The following is a 13,235-nucleotide window of genomic DNA, read 5'->3' on the forward strand; positions in this document are numbered from 1 at the left end:
AAAAATCTGTTGAATACTTAAGGCACACATTGTCTGGAGATGGCGTGGTTCCTAAGCAATCCAATGTGGAAGCTATTGTGAATTCTCCTACCCCAACCAATAAGGAACAGCTGTTGGACAATTGCACTGCTGATCTCTATTTACCTTTTCTCCTTATCCTCTCTCAATGATACACACACTTCCTTCCCAGAGTATGCTATGGTGTGAACGTCTCCTTGAAGTTCATTGCTTTTATGTCATTTTGGTATGTCCTTTTGATCTACATTTGTAGTAAGGAAAGGAAATTTAGAACAGCATGGAAGATCAGAATATCAAAATAATCAAAATAACAAAAAAATATACTTTGGTTAACTTTTGCCACTGATGGAAAGCTGTTTCAAACATAAGGATGTTGTTGGCTTTGAGTAAACATCTCTTTTCGGGACACAAATGTGAGTATTTATTTGAATTCTTTGCCATTCCCTAGACAAAGCAATGTTTTTTCTGGTCCGCCCATTTCATCTTCACAACACAGGTGCAAACGTTACTTATAGTAGCCAGGGCTCCTGGAACTATGCGATTCTGCAGTCACAGTGCTTTCTACATAATTTTGGACTTAGAACACTGATCACGTAATGCTCCATGTGATGTATAATATGCAGATTTCCCCCAAAAGAGTTTCTTGCTCAAACAGGCAGAAATTGACAAATGTGGTCTTGCACAGTTCCTGACATTTGATTGACAGGTAGAAAAGATCACTATCAGCCTTTGCCCAGAGAGTGTTTATGTGTCTTAATATAACAAAACTACAATTAACAAAAAATAATCTTACCTTGGATTCTTTGCTTGGTGGGCCAACTCTTCAAAACCCACTTGCACCTTGCACATGCTGCCTGGCTGCACTGAAGCCCTGAGCATGCCGGGCATGCAGAAACTAGGCATCATGTATCTTGGCCAATGAAAACACTGCTTTCATGCTGTTTATGATAGCAAACAGCATGAGAGCAGCATGAATATTGGCTGGGACAGGTAAACACAGTGCTCCATCGGACACCAATGTGGCTGTGTCTCTGCTTCCCAGCTCCCTTACAGCGATGACTGGGGAAGTGTGAACTACACGGCAGTCTGGCCACAAGCAAAATACCGGTCGACTTCACATGCACAGTTCAGATACACAGCCCCAGCTGGTCACTGCAGTAAACAACGCCTAGCAGGACAGTAAGCCTTGACCGCCAGAATATAGATAAATAAGGTTATTTGTAGGTAATGGCTCACAGGTAGCTGGGCAACACCTCTACGCTCCTATGGAGAAACTGCCCCTGTGTATTATGAACATACAAAAATAATAATTTCAAAAACACACAGGAAAATCGATGCACCTTTAACTGAGAAGGGAGAGTGGAAATGGCGTATTCAAACACCTCATACCCATTTAATTCTATGTCACACAGAAGCACGCTGTCGAAAATGCATTAGAGGTAAATAATGCCCATATTTAATATGACAATAATATAAACAAGTAAATGGTAAGGCAAGCTATAACAAACTAGTGTTTGCACATGCTTTTTGCATGTGTGGTGTGTAAATAGTCGTACACATGCACTGGAAATGCTGGTTTTGGATATGTGTGTGGGTGTATGTGAATGTGCGTGTGTGTACACGCAGTGAAAATGAAAAGTTTCCCTGGAATTGGTACACTGGAAGGCACCCAATGCCCATGGTATTTTCGCGTTTTCTGCCCCTTGAGATCTTTCCTATGGTTTGTGCTGGGTGAAATGTCTAGGATGTGGAGAAAGCCCAAGTGTGTGATTTCACTGCTGAACAGCATAACCTGATTCAGATGGCAGTTCCATTTAGTAACCGAATCAGGGTGACTGGACCACTCAAAATGAAGGTCTTAATCTGTTGAGACATTTGTAAAGATGTGGACAGCAGATTTTTTTTTTGAGACAAAACAAATCCCAATTATTCTCCATTGGCAGTACCTTGAACACTGATAACTGCTGCTTACAAAGAAGGGTTCTTCACTCTGTGAGCATAACATATATTTAGGCTGAGGTTACACTGCTAATGGCATCTGAGAAACAAGAAATAAGGGGCCTCATTCGCAGAACTAACTTAAGACAAAATCCTAAACTTACTACCATTTTGGTATTCACAGAAGGCACTTACTCATTTTGATATTCACAGAAGGCACTTACTCATTTCGGTATTTACAGAAGTTAACTTTAGGCCACCTAAATGCCTTCTGTGAATACCGAAAGTCTTAAAGTTAGGATTTTTCTCAGTTTAGGAGTAGTAAAGTTAGGACTCCTAATTTTAGGACTCCTAAATGTCTTCTGTCAATAACGAAAGTCTTAAAGTTAGGATTTTTCTCAGTTTAGGAGTCCTAAAGTTAGGAGTCCTAACTTTACTACTCCTAAACTGAGAAAAAACCCAACTTTAAGACTTTCGGTATTCACAGAAGGCATTTAGGAGTCCTAAAGTTAGGAGTCCTAACTTTACTACTCCTAAACTGAGAAAAATCCTAACTTTAAGACTTTCGGTATTCACAGAAGGCATTTAGAGTCCTAAAGTTAGGACTCCTAACTTCTGTGAATCCGAAATGAGTAAGTGCCTTCTGTGAATACCAAAATGAGTAAGTGCCTTCTGTGAATACCAAAATGGTAGTAAATTTGGGTTTTGTCTTAAGTTAGTTCTGTGAATCGGGCCCTTAGTTCTTATTTATCTTGCATTCCTGAATAACTTTATCATTGGAAAACCGGGAATTGTTTGTATTTAACATTTTAAAAGTCTAAAGTGTTATGAATATGTGTTTTAAAAGGAGGACTGCTATCTATGTTTTACTGTATGTATAGGGCTTTGCATAGTGCAACCATTGCCAAAAAGCAGCATGACACTGAAAATTTGAAAAAAAGAGATGCACAGCAGAAGAGGGGTATCGGAGGAAGCAAGGGAATGGGTGTGACATATGAGGAAGGGTAGATTAGGGACAGAGGAATAGGGTAAAAAAGTGTGGTGTAAAACAGGAAGGAGGCTTGTTGACGATGGGGGCTCAGCATGCGTTTCTTCTTCATATGCCAAAGCACTGGTGTGGCAATAATATGGTTAGGTGTTTTTTGAAGAAGAAGACTAAGGGACAGATTTAGATCTTAGTGGACAGATTTACTCAGTCACACTGGTGACAGGTATTGTATCCTCCAAAATATAAAACCCATAGGATACAATGAGATTTATATTTCTGTTGGTCAAGACCTACATCAGGCCATAAGTTGTTTTTGGAAATGGAGAAGGAACAGACTTTGTATGTCTCCTTGCTACAAAAATCAAGCTAATTGAAGGAATGCTTGAATATGTTTCAGCTACTGGCAGTGCTAGACCTGGCTCTGTTTTGCAGAATCTACCCCAAATTGTGTGCCTCATGTTGCTAAATTCGTTTTTTGTTTGCATTAGGGCTCTGTACACTTTACCACTGCTACCCATTGCTAAAGTGAGTTTGCTCTCTCTCAAAAACATGGTAAATTGCCTACATCTGATTGGCACATTTAATTTACCTTTAAGTCCCTAGTATATGGTACTAGGTGTAGCCAGGGCGTGTAAATGAAATGCTACTGGACGGCCAGCAGCACTCATTGTGCAGCCTCCTAAAGTAGCCCTTTAAAGCATGTCTCAGGCCTGCCATTGAGACATGTATTACAGTTTGAAACTGCTGTTTCTACCTGGTGAAATTAATCTTTTGCCATGACTAAGCTTTCATTTTTAATTAATTTAAGTCACCCCTATGGTTGACTCAAAACAGCCCATAGGGCTGGGTGCATTGTATTTAAAAGTAGGAAATATGTTTGTAACTTTTACATGTTCTGGTAGTCAAAAACTCCTACATTTGCTTTTTCACTATTGTAAGGCCAGTCTCTCCTGTTGGGTAGCATTGGGTTACCATAATATATTTAGTGAGTGCTAACCTTTGACTGGGAGCGAGTAAAAATGTCATGTGTAGGCTCAAATTAATAATAATTTAAAATTCTCTTTAATGGTAAAGTCACAATTTAGATTACAATTTTGAAAATGCAGATTTAGAAATTTGGCATTTTCCTTTCCAAAAGCATCTAAGGCTTTCTAGGAGTTTACAGCTGCCTGACCAGTTAATGGCTCCCCCATTAAGAATGCACATTTGGCACCAGACAGTGAACAATAGGGGACAAGCAGTGGGGAGGATGGGCCATCCTGCCAGGATGGTTGGGGGCGCAGCTTTTCCCTGCCTCATTTACATATCAAAGGGCTTGCCTCCATCACACACAAAGAAACCTACTATTTTTGTATGACCCTAGGCTTCTTTGAGCCTTGGCAAGGGAGGGGAAGAACTTTCCAGAACCAGATGTAGAATAGCCTAGAAAATCCCCCCACTTCAATGGATGGCACCACATATAAATATTCGACCTCCTGAGTCACTCTTCAGTACACTACAAGACCCTTGGATGTTGCAAGAGGAAGGACTGCCTTGTTCCCCAAAGGACAAACCTGCTGCTTTAAGCGAGAACTTGATCTCTGGGAAGGAAAACTGGACCTTCCTTCTTTATCCCAGGCTACCAAAAGACTCCAAGGGTCAGTTGTCTGACCTCCTGTTCAAGGTACAGGAACACAGCAGAGTTCTCTATGCACCTGCCCTGCTGGTCTCTGCTAGCATGAGTCCCTGATCTCCAAGAGGTGCCTCCCCAGGTCCTGGACCCATGGCTGGCATCAGAGTGCACTCCTCTTCAAGAAAAGGAGAAATCCTGTACATTTTAACTCTTTGCATCGGACTTAGTGAAGGTAACTTTTTCAGCAGGTCTTACTGGTCCCTGTATCTGGCAGCGCTCCATCACGGTCAGCCTGAACTTGAAGCTTTGCCACGGTCTTGAGCGACGAGATACCTGCAGTTGTCACGTTGTTCTTTTAGGTGCCATTTTACACTTAAAAGTTTAATAATTCATAACTCTGGTTCAACTGAATGGATTTAACTTATTTTGATCTTGTTTTATTTATTACATCTTTTGCTATTTGTCTAAATTGGTGTGGGATTTTTCTTCTGCTGAGTTTTCACTTTATCACTATTTGTGTGCTGCATAAATACCTTACACATTGCCTCTGAGTTAAGCCTCACTGCTTTTGTACCAAGCTACCGGAGGATTCAGCACAGGTTAATTTTGTGACATTTGTGATTCACTCTGATAAATATTTTAGTTGTTGCTTAAGTAGGGTTTTCACCCACCTCAACAAATAACCAATTAATTTCCACCCAGTAAGCCTCTAGAAAGATCAATCCAGCCTAAACTGCCAGAGCAGCTCTCACTCAACTTGGAACACAAGAAAACCCCGACCAGTTTTTGCCTACTTGAGTCTTGTTTTGAGTTATGGCTTGAGTTCTGTTGCACCCTAAGCAAAGGGCCATCATCTGGAAATTCCTGTAGTGCATAAGCATTATTTTAATATACAACAAGGTGATGGAAAGAATGCTTGAATTAATCACAGGCACTGGGATTACTCAGGACTACTTTCCATATCATTGTTTTTCACTGACTATGCCACTCTTGACACTGACCAGCCATATGCAAATCATTCTTGGTCCATTCCCAACAGGGATCAACCGAAGCCTTGAACTGTTCTCAGAAAGTGGAGAGGTTAAATATTTCTTGATCTAGTGGTCAACACCATCAGGGCATAGAAGAGGAAGCTTTGACTGCTGGTTTTCTCTTTCCAACATGTTTTTCTCCTTGAATAGAAGTTTTTGAGGTGCTGGTCTTATGTATCATTCTTATGGTCATGCTCTTGGACAATAAATGTAGTGTAGTGCTCTTGTTAACTGCTCTACTGATGGGCACAGGCAATGAATGGAAATGTTTGCAAACCAGATTAACATTACCCCATACAGTGTCAAGTTGCTGAACGAAGGTCACTGTTTACAGGCATCCGAAGACTTTTTGGAATGCCAATTTATAAGGCACAATTATGGTTAAGGGACGAATCTTGTTGGTATTACAGAGTTTTCACAAAAGGCATTTTTTTTAAACTCAAGTAATGTTTATAACCTTTTCAAAAACTTTGCGCTCATTGTCAGTTTTTTACACATGCTGCATGACAACATATAGAGCTCAATGATGTCAGCATACAATTGAATTGTGCAATATATATTGCCTGTTGTAATATGGTAAGTCTATGCAAGCCTTTTAATTTGTATATCAATTATCCTACCCTAAAATTACCTTGCAATGTAGTGGTACAACAATTTATTGTTCGTAATATTAATGTCATGCAATATAACCAATGTGATATAGTGTTGAGTATACCCTCAACTTTTTTTAAAAAACCTCTGAATCAGTTGTACAACATTCTAGACAGAGACCGGTCTTTGTCCTGCATCAGTAGGAACATTATAACCCGAACTGCGAAGCGGACATTTTCTCTTTGAAATAGTCTCAGAAGGTGGAATTTTAGTTACCATACAGTACTCAGTGGCATTTCCCCAGATACTGCAGGCTTTAAGAATGCCTATCAGGCCTACAGTACGCCCTCTAAAGTGTTATCTGACAAAAGGCATTAGCTCAAGCCTGGCAGTTTAGCACACACACTCAAGCATGCAAACACACACATGTACACACACACACATACACACACTCAGACGGACAAACATACCAGATTAAGTACTCTGGACATGAATTACATTTTGCTGTACACTGTACTCACAGTGACTAACTCAAAAAAAAAATCACAATCAACTATTCACATAGATTTGTATTCCAGACTACTGTTTCATGAGCTCCTCAAGTTTTTGACTGTTCTTAAGTAATGGCTGCTATTTGTACGCCTACCTAATGAATATGTGTCACAGGGGCAATGTTTAATCTTTAACCATCTTTTTATAACCACTCTAATTAGTTTAGTAATATTGCCTTAACTGGCGTGAATTCTGGCTCTAAATACACACTGCAGTAAACTGTAGTATGGACTTGTGGTCATTTTGATGCAGCAAAATGAACATTGTCCACCCTGCGACATCAAACCCCTGCATGTGTTGAACACTGCTGCTTGGCCCTTGTGAGGAAGGGAATTATTTTTCCACACTTTTGACTGTCTTCCCTTTTTGTTGGCACTGCTTTTTACTGTCCACTTTCAATTGTCACCTAAAAACTGGACCTTGCCTCCAGCTCTCTCTCCTCCCCATTTTCCTCCTACTCCTCTTCCTACCTTTCTGCGTGCCCTGGTGTTTCAGTCCACATCCGCTTTCCCATTATAATGGCTTGAAGTTTGTATGTTCCACCCCAGCCCACTCTGCCAACTGTTCCCATCACGATGGACCCCTTCCGCACCATTGTTCTCTTCGACTATTCCATGCTATTACGAAATAGTCGTGATGACCAAACTTTGAGTGCACGATCTCCTGAAATTAAAAAAAAACAGTAAAAATAAACAAAATGTTCTGGGTGAAGTGTTTTTTTACCGGTGTCAAGAGTCATCCAAAACATCTAGGGGGCAGATTTACAAGCCCCTTGCGAGACATTTACGCCGCCGTTGCGTCACTTCTGTGATGCAGTGGCGGCGTAAACCATGCGCCATGTTGTGCCTTATTCTAGGGAGATGCGTCACGTTGTAAAGCCCTGCGCTACATTAAACCTGCGTCAGGTTTAATGTATGCAGGGTGGGCGTTCCGTCGGAAAAAGCCTCGGAAAAGTGACGCAGTGAAATCTACAAGATTTCACTGAGTCACTTTTCCGATGCTGCTGCGTCAAAACCCTGCGCCTGCTTGAAGCAGGCGTAAGGCACGACGCAGCATGTTAGGTATGGGCAGCCCCTGAGCATTGCTGGAGTTGCGTCGTGCTTGCGACACGACTCCAGCAATGCGCCGCCCTTATGCCATCAGATGCGTCACGCATCTGTTTATCCTTGCGCCACGATGCGCTGCATTGTAAATGCGGCGCATCTGTGGTGGCGCGAGGGTAAACTTGCGTGACGCATCTTTCCTGGCCCATCCCTGCTAATTTGCAGGGATGCGCCAGGAAGCATAAATCTGCCCCCAAGTTGCTACAATATTTGCATTAGTGGAGAAGCTAGGAGTTGAGTCCTATTAATGCTTATGCATTCGTTTCGGATCTTCAGCCTTGACATATGAAGTGCAACTTAACATTTTACAAAGTATTTCATTATTACCAGGACCACTGCGTTTATACGTAAGCGGAGGAGCAAATGATGTGTCCGGTTTAACTAAATTATGCAACAAGAAAAGGCAAATTATACGGTGTAGTGCGGCGCATTTTGTGCTAGTATTACTGCATTATTTTGTCATTTTTACAAAGTTTACCCCAGCACGGTGAAGGGGTCACTTCATTAGTACCACTTTGGTACCCTAGTACAGAAATAAACAAGAGAGAGATGAACAGTCAGCCTTTGCGAAGGCCTGTCCACCGTGCAGCAACACATGTTGAGGCATTTGTCATGACTTATGACCCTTTTAAGTCAGAAACAATTTTTTGTTGAAATCTGTAGATTATACAGCAGATGATTTATTATGTAGCAAAAGAGACAAGTCCATAGTTATGTGAAAAGGCTGTGGCCACAAAATTGCATAATTCCAGTGGCCCTGACTATAAAGCCAAGAAATTGTGAAAACACAATGCGGATATTCCTGATGTGCGAAGGTGGCCTGCAGCTGTGCTGCCAAATGATTTTATTTCCGAACCAAACTGCTCAGAGTGAGCTTAGATTTTACTTTTTGAACAACAGTACCTTCAACAGCCTGGAGTAAGGCACTCACCTGTTCCTTTCCAGCAGTGCCTCTGTGCTGTAGCAGAGGCTCAGAGTGATGTGAAGGAATCCAGGCTGCCGAGAAAAATCCAAATCTCCATCCAGTCTAGAGATAGATGGACCCACTCTTGCGCTCAGCAAAGATTCGGCATTAAGTCAGCGATCCCATGGAGGGCTAATTATTTTTGTGTTGTTGATTTTCCATGGCTCACTGCAACCTTCTTCTAATCTTTCCTCCCCCAGCTGACAGGCCCCATACTTCAAATTCCAAGGCAGATCATTGTCATTCGCCTGCACAGGCATGCGAGATCTTATTTTTGCACTTAAAGGCTTAAGCACTGAATAATAAATTTGGCTTGGCTCATGCGGGAGACCATTTTTAAAAAGTTTTTCAGCCCCCCTCTTTTTTACTTCACATGAGATACATAATTTATTAGAAGGCAAACACACAATTTATAGGCAGCAATGGTAAATATACATTTTACTGTGAGCAATATAGCACCCTCTTCTATATTAGAGAATCTGCATAGTTGTTTCATGAAGTCGGACAGTCGATATTTTCTCTTAATATACAGTGCGCGTTCTGGAAAGTTTTTTCGTAAGAAATATCGTCAGTTTAATGGGTTTTTTCTGCAATTTTCCTTATGAAGTGTTATGCACGGGTAGACACACACATGCAAGAAAGAGGTAAAAAAGTCGCTTTAATAGAGCTGCATTCCAAATTAGCACGACGTGTTTATAGGAAAGCCAAAGCAGTCCACAACTCTGTTCTCAGAACATTTCTCTTCTTTGCTACTAGTTGTAGAAATAGGACATCTTATTTTCATCTAAAGCTACACACTATTTATTGAAAGACACTCGGTGTTCGCTCTCTTTAATTGAATACCACTTTGTTGACATGCCCACTTAACTAGTCATTTCGAATGCTTTCAGGAGCTGACAGAAGAGCGAAGGAAACAAAGAAGGGTCCATGACAAGTCACTTTAGTGTAGCCTACCTAGGCTGTGCCCTTGCAGATCAGGCATTGACAACGGCAATAGATCTGGCTTATGACTTGAACGTTATTTTTGTGCCATTGATGGGTTAAGGCACTCAGTAAGTCTACATACATGCACTTTGTCACTTTTCTTTGCACTCATGCATCCATTCACCCATCCGCTGACTCATTCTTGCATTCACTCTGCAATAAAAGTCACGAACTCAACAACATCTGCAAAATAAATTAAAATAATACACCAGAAAAAAGAAAACATACTGCCCACTAAACACAATTGGAATATGCTTGTAATAAAAAAAACCTGAACATAGCAGTGGGTGTCTGTCTCTCAAAAGTATTGTAAACAGTTTATCATTGTTTTAAAGTTCAAGTATGACTGTTCCATTTAGAATCAATACGCTGGACTCTTGGAATGGTAAAACAATGATAACATAGGGACACCAGCCTTCTATAATGGTCTTAGAGGAAGAGGCCACATTTGATGCGGTACAGTACAGATAACACGACGGACAAGCAAGCAACCCATTAGCACTGCCTGAAGAGCTTCAGTTTCTCTGAATAAAAATTAACATAGAAGAAAAGCAAATAAATTAAAGGTGAACTATAAGGGAGAAATTTCAAAACTAAAGGACTTAAGTGCACTAAGTTAATTTTCATGTGGATGTACACATGAGGTTATAAAGTGACTGATGTGGACTGAACCATTCAGCAGCGGCCTGTGCAGGTAAGAGCAATGGAGCTTGGTCGGGGGGGGGGGGGGGGGGGGGAATTTTGACAGGTGATCAAAAGGGAAAATAAATCATATATTTAATATTCCCCCGTGGTCGTCTGTCAAATCCCTCCCCCACCAACCCTGCCCCACCGCTCTTACCTGCACAGGCCACGGCTGGAACGATTACCCTGTGCAGTTCCCTCTCATAGATGGAAGCAGAGTGTGAATGAATCTCAGGCAAATCAATGGCAGAATACAGCTGACCGAAAGGCCCTCTATTTATCTTTATGGATATATATTTATAAACATTGATGATGTATTATTAATGCTTTTTAGTACAAGATCCTGGCAGTTAAGAAGAGATTCTCGAAAGAATTATTACAGAGCACATCTCCCCACTCTAGGGTTTGTTAGAGGCAAAGCCAACATTAAAATCACTCTGCACAAAGGTAATATTTGATATTTCATTTAACAAAATGCCCATCTGTAGGCTTTAATGTAGAGAAATACTAATTCACCCCTAAATGTCTATTGCTTCTAACATAGGTTTATCACAAGAAATATGTCAGGCCTAATGCGCTCATTATAACTTTGAAACAGATCAGACCAATGGTAATAGAATTATGTTTTCCTAGTAAACCAGTCAGACCTGTACGTATTATCATTGAATTATCACCTTAACCATCTTAGGCCTCCTCCATTGAACATTAGCTTTCCCACAAAGCAACCATGAGGCATGTAGTCACAAAATGAAATAATATATAAAATTACCACTGACAAAGAAAAATACTATCTCGCCTGACAGGGTTTAACAATGATTCTGATAATACAAATCTTCCATACTGTAATGTAATGTAGGCTTTAATTCAGAGTAATAACAATCCATCCTTAAGTGCCTTTTGTCTTTAACATCTGTTTTTTACAATCAATATGTCAGGCATACTGCCTTTATCACAATTGTTCATAATAAACAATCAGGCTTATAACCATAACCAACTGAGGCACACTTTTACTGAGCATAAACTTTTCACAAGGTAACCATCTGACATACAATCATAAAAGTACAAATGTGTACAAATATTCTCCTTAGTAAAGCAAAATAGTATCTCTCCTAAGAAAGCCTAAAAAGGATTATTGTAGTGCATATCTTCAGTTTGTTCGGGTGGAGCACCAACACTAAAACTTGTGCCTACTATGGTATTCTGTGAAATTCCATATAACAAAATATCTGCCTACAGGCATTAGCACAGTGTAACAACAATCCATCCTTAAAAGCCTAATGCTTTTTAATACATGCTTTACACAATTAGTAGTGAGGCCTAATGGCTTTGTCATGTCATTTCATAATAAATAAATCAAACCCATGAATTTTGGCATGATTTCCCCCAATGAACAGATAAAGCCTTTACAGTTTATTCAACACTAGTGACTGCCTTACTCCCATCTGTGCTGGTGCCAAAGAAAAACAAACACAAGAAATGATCTAGTTATCTAAGATACTTTAATAACATTACAATGTCAAGTGTGTTTCCTTAAAAGTTTATGCTCAGACAGTAATACTGCTGGAGCTTGAGACAGCTGTATAAATAAAAAACATCATCACAGCTGCATGGAGGTCAACCACTGTTTTGTGGAAGCATACAATGCATACCCAATTAAAACAAGTACTCCTGGTTGCCAACATGAGGGTGGAGCTAAAGCCCTTTTCCTGGGAGAGCTTCTTAAAGCCCTAGTTATTTTAATCACATACTTTCTGGTGACAGCTGCACTGTCAAGCCAGACCTGAAAGAGGCTTTAAGGCTTTCATGGTATTTTCCAAATTCTCCTCGAGGTGCAAGATGTTACCTAGGAGGTTGGATCACAAAACATTTTTGATTGGTGCTGTTTCATGACCTGGTGGTAAGATAAGGCAGGGCTTGCTTCAAACACCTTTTTATTACCGCATAGTGAAAAGAGGATTTGGAAGGTGGTAACGTGTGACAAGTACTTCTGTGCATATTCGTTTTGTAGCCGCTTGTTATGGTAGTGATTTGCTCTGTTGTTTTTTATGCTGATGTGTTTTTGTGCTGCCTAATTGCAATGGGATTTTTAGTATTACACTGCAGTTAATCTACCGTGTTCTGTTTAGACTGTTTCTTTATTATTTACCGTGTTATGTTTTAGACCCCTAACTGCCAAGGCCTGAGCCATTTTTTTGCTATTTGGGGTACATCGCGCTTATGCCTCATAACTTTTTTTCATATGAGATATCCATGCTTACTTTGTATAAGAGGAAGCACATTTTTCCTATTTTCTGTGGTTTCAACCTACTTGCAGTTAGTGGTAGAAACAGGTGTGAAACCCATGTATGATCCTGGAAAACAACACATTCCCAAAGAGTACATAACGCTTTGAATACAGCAAGGGGTCATTTGGTTAGATTTGATTAGATCAATCAAGGTTTTTCCCCAAAAACGAATTGCTGAAATAAAAATAAAATTAAATGAGTAGTAAAAAACAGCCATTTGTGACAGCATTTTCATCTGTAACTTCTTGTTATGATGGCCGATTTACAAAAGCTATATACCTTTATTCCTGATAGACCCTTCTGGTTTTGGGGATATATAGGGTTTGTAAGTTCCACAAAAACATGTGATACTCAGAGCCAACAACTGTGCTGCACCTTACAATGATTTTTAATTGTTTACCAAGTAGACAGCAATTCATGTGGTAAAACATTAAGAGCGTGGGGAAAGCGTACCCACTCAAAGCCCATGGTTTTTCACACATTCC

The sequence above is a fragment of the Triturus cristatus genome, chromosome 4_2, assembly GCF_964204655.1.
Source record: "Triturus cristatus chromosome 4_2, aTriCri1.1, whole genome shotgun sequence".
NCBI classification, from domain to species: domain Eukaryota; kingdom Metazoa; phylum Chordata; class Amphibia; order Caudata; family Salamandridae; genus Triturus; species Triturus cristatus.